We start from the raw sequence: 5,195 nt of genomic DNA on the forward strand, positions 1-5,195 counted from the left end.
AGAAAAGTTGTATCTTGATGTTTGACAAGAATATAAACTTGGGAGATTGTGAGTGCAACCTTCGGTCAAGGTTGACCCGACTTGAGTTGACTTGATTCGGTAAAGTCCAAGTATGGAGACTTGGCACGGAAAAGTCCAAGCAGGGAGCTTGGCACGGAGAAAAGTCCAAGTATGGAGACTTGGCACGGAAAAGTCCAAGCAGGGAGCTTGGCACGGGAAAAGTCCAAGTATGGAGACTTGGCACGGAAAAGTCCAAGCAGGGAGCTTGGCACGGGAGAAGTCCAAGTATGGAAGCTTGGCATGGGAAGTCGGAGAGGGCTCAGCAGCTCGTTCTCCGGACTAGGTCAGAGAGGGCTCGGGAGCTCGTTCTCTGGACTGGATGAAGTCAGAGAGGGCTCGGTAGCTCGTTCTCTGGACCGGACGAAGTCAGAGAGGCTCGGTAGCTCGTTCTCCGGACTAGGTCAGAGAGGGCTCGGTAGCTCGTTCTCTGGACTAGGTCAGAGAGGGCTCGGTAGCTCGTTCTCCAGACTAGGTCAGAGAGGGCTCGGTGGCTCGTTCTCAAGACCAGGAAGGCCTTAGGATTTAGGGATGAGAAGCTCTAAATCCACATGGGCATTGGATCGGTCAGCAGACCGATCCAGTGATACTCAGGTTTATCTGATCGGTCTGATGACCGATCAGTAACTAAACAGTGGCTCGCTGTAGGTTATCTGATCGGTCCACAGACTGATCAGAAAACGATCAGGAAGCTATTGATCGTTGCCTGATCGGTCCACAGACCGATCTGTAACACCCCTAGAAAGCCTAGATAAAGTAAGGGCAATGAGAGTACGAATGTAATGAAAAGAATGTGTAGATAGTCTACGTTGAATGTTACGATGGGAAGGATTTAGATGATTAAAAACTTTATGAAAGAAAATAAAGTTGAGAATATAAAGTTCTATACATGATTTATAATGCAAGGAATTAATGTAAACAAAAGAAATATGAGATATTATATATGCATGTATGAAATATTTATGCATAATGCATATACATGAATTATTTTGTACAAAAATATGTTAGGAGAAGGATTTGATCCTTGGTTCTCTTATGGATGCATGCATGTGTTAACCAAGTGTGATAGGAGTGAATATTGTAAGAGGAGAGATGGGAATTATAATTAAAGGAAAGAAAGGAGAGAAATTAAGAGAAAGAAAAGAGAGAAACTCAAGAAGCATTTCTCTAGCATATTCTTTCTCATTAAGAGGAGAAGTAAATGAGGAGGATGAATCAAGTCAAGTTTTCCTCCCTCACTTTAGTATAAATAGGCATGGAGGGCTTCATCCTCAACTCACTCTCCTCCTCTCCTCCATTTGTGCCGAGCACTCTCCCTCCCTCTTTCCTCTTGTTGCCGAGAGCAACAACTCTCCCCCTTCTTTCTTTCTTTTGTTGCCGAGCAACACAAGAGGAAGAAGCCTCCTCTTCTTCCTCCTCCTCTCCACCAAAAGACCTAGCCACTTCTTCCTCCATTGGTGCCGAGCAAAGCAAGCAAGGAAGAAAGGTCCACAAGCAAGTTCTCAACTCTAGGAAACTTAAGCAAAGAAGGTAAGCTTCCCTCACCTGCGGTACAAGGCTTTCATGTGATTTTCGGATTCTTTTTCTATGCCTTGAAAGAAAGTTTTCCCCTATGTTTTTATACATATATGATGCATGATCAGAGGTGTATGTAACCCTAGAATTTCAAACAAAAATATTGTAAATAGGTTAGGAAAATTATTGTCTAACCAAACTAGTGCAAGGTTCCCTCTATGAAATGCTAAGGACCTTCCTATGGTTTTCTTGCTTGGAAGTTGATTGGAACCAAAAGAACCCCACTCTCATGTTTCGGCCAAGAAAGAATTTAGGGTTAGGAGGACCTTGAATTTAAAATAACTATGCTTATATGACATGATATAAAGTTCTTAAGAGTTGTATACTTGTATGTTGAAAGAAACTCATGAACCTTACTCTTAATATTTCGGCCATGGTAAGGTGATGGTTTAGAGAAGCTTAAACAAAATTCTAATATGCTCAATGACCTCTGTGATATTATGTTATGAAAGATGATTAATGCTCTCATGTTTAATTGGAATGTAGAAAATTAGTTACATGATTTATGACATGTAAGATCACAAGAGTCCTAGCTTGTTTATGATCCAACTTTGTGTATGATGTTCTTAGTAAATCTTGCTATGAAATTTACTTAGGTTTCTCATGCTTTAGGCCACTTAAAGGAAGTTTATATTCTATGAATTTCGGCCAAGTAAGGTTTAAAGGACCTAGAGGCCTTGGAAATGAAACCTAAGGGGTTAAAAGTACTTCTTATGAAAACTTGATAATGTGTGAATGTGATACATGTTTGTATGACCTAAATGAATCATTATGTGTTCGGCCATGAAGGGATAGATGCCCTAGAAACCCTAGAACAAAAATTAAATATGTCTATGCCATGCTGTATGAAAATGATATGATAATAAGTTAGAATGCATGATTGCTTTAGTTACGAAATGATATGCATAATGAAGTTATATTATGAAATATGCCATGATGTGTTATAGCATAGAAAATGCTATACATAATGAAAAGAAATGAAGTCATGTTATGATATGTGATAGCATAGAAGATGCTATACATAATGAAAAGAAATGAAAAGAATAAATGCATGAAAGATTGTTAAGGACATGATATGATAGTTATGCATGATAAGTTATTTTTATGGTTTGTACCAAGGGTGGGCTCCGTAAACGCCCCGGGGTCGATGGAGTAAGACTCGGGCCTCGTCAGTAATGGGCCTTTGAGTGCCCTAGGTCGATGGAGTAAGACTCGGGCCTAGTATGTATGCATGGTAGGGCTCAAGACTTGCTACCTTGGACCTACGCATTATGTATGTGGTACAAACCGGGATCCCAAATGATGATAATATTAATTTCAAGTACTATTAAGTATAAGTTTTCAAATTCACGATGCATTGCCTACATTCATATGTGCTTGAATTATATGATGATATGATATAATGTCATGTGATATTATGATATGAATATGATGCCCTTGTATGTCTTATGCTTGTGATTTATTTGTTTTATGATATGATATTCATGCTTCTATGAAATGATATGTGAATAAGAAATACGCATGATATGTTTGAATAGAATGATATATTATGTTATGATTAGTTGAGACGATGATATGTTGATCCATTCTTGATATACGATGATTCTCGGTTTTAGTGAGTAGGAAAGGAACTTACTGAGTCATGAGTGCTCATAGCTTACTTTCCTTGTACCGCAGATAAAAGAGAAAGCTGGATGAACAACGGAGTAGCAGGAGGAGCAGATAGTGATGTGTGTGGTGGTGGCTCGGCTAGGACGATTCGGACAAATTAATATTTTTAGTTATAAGTTCAATATATGCACATTTGAACAAATCAGAATATGTGATATCATGCTTAATAAATTAAATTCTTTAAAGTTTTTATTCTTCCGCTGTTATAGTAAAACATGTACGTAAGTAGTATAAGAACGTAGCGCCGCCCTTGGGTAAGAAGGGTGGGCGTTACACGATCATGCTTTAAAGCCAACCCTCACAGAGATGGCTGACCGGTCTGGGGACCGATCAGCCTAGGGCCTGATCGGTCCACAGACCGATCAGATGGCTCCCAGACCGATCAGGGTGGAGCCTGATCGGTCCAGGCCTAGCCGTTGCGACACAACGGCAAGATTTCTGTGTTGCTCTTTGTCTTCTTCATAGGTGCAGCAGGTGCAGGATATATATATCGAGGTCGAGGGCCTCTACAGTAACAGTTTTTCCTTCTTCCTCACTCTTGCGATCTGAGCTTTGCTGAGCTCCCTATTCCTGAAGCTTCGTGTGAGCTTCCCTCGACTGGGTGATCAGCTGCTGTTGACATCGTGAAGTTGCTGCTTCATCGAACTCCAGTCGACGAGAAGGCAAGCAAAGTGTTTTTACATTTATATTGTTCTTGTGTTTCTTTCTCTATTAGTTGTACTCCATTCTTGCTGTTACAAGAGAGATTGTGGCGAGGTTTCTCCACCCAGAAGGAGTTCATATTAGCCGGTTATCCGGGGTCTCATCCACCGACGGATTGATAGGCTTCGTCCACCTTACGGACACGCCGAGGAGTAGGAGTATCATCTCCGAACCTCGTTACATCATCGTGTTTGAGGTTTGATCTTCTCCACTTTCGTTTCTACATTATATTTTCGCTGCGCTAACCTAAATTGTAGGAAGAAACGATAATTTGAGGTCGGCTATTCACACCCCCCCTCTCTAGTCGCATCCGAAGGTCCTAACAAATACTTGGTCAGAATTTAAAATGATATTAAATTCATCAATCCCTCAAAACACCGTGAATTTTGTATGTCACGTTAGTGTGGACGTATACAAATTCAAACATTTGTAAGAGAGATTATTACCAAGGATTATATTTGGTCAAAACTCTAAATTTAGAATAATATTGATTCCTCAAAACAATATTATTTTAAATTAACCAACACCTCAAACACCGGAAATTTTACATGTCACGTTAGTGTGGACGTATACAAAATCAAACATTTGTAAGAGGAGGTTTTACCCATTAATTTTATTATCTTGTCAACCTAACTTTATGACAAATAAAATTAATAGTTGGTTCCTTTGGTCACACAAATAATAGTAGTGACTCCGTTGGGGAGGATACAATTAAATGTGCCTAAGTGTATATCATTACTTGATACTTAGTCCATTAAATAGGATTGTGCTCATTCAGTTGGAGAAGATCACACGCTCCTAGATAATTTCCTATAATCATCCCTAAAGGAAGTTTGATCTAGTGATCCGCAAACAAATTCATCCGTTGTGGAGGAAGGCACTCAGAGCCAACACGCAAGTTTGTTTGCATCACTTACAAACCAGTAATAGAGACCGTGGAATTTATTTAAAAATTCCTCTCCCACTTAGTTATTTAAGGTGAGGAATTTTGACTATGCAAGCCTACTTAACATGCATACTAACAAGCACACACATCATAGCATAAAAGGTAATAAATAAGAAAAACTAATTTTTCAACTATTATGGCCTTTATCTATAGCTGTCCTCCGCGTGTCACCAACCCTAGCAGCATTTAGCCACCGCCACGGAGTCCAGTTGTCGCATCTATCTTGCTTCTTGTTCCGCTGCGC

This window comes from Zingiber officinale, chromosome 7B (genome assembly GCF_018446385.1).
Source record: "Zingiber officinale cultivar Zhangliang chromosome 7B, Zo_v1.1, whole genome shotgun sequence".
NCBI classification, from domain to species: domain Eukaryota; kingdom Viridiplantae; phylum Streptophyta; class Magnoliopsida; order Zingiberales; family Zingiberaceae; genus Zingiber; species Zingiber officinale.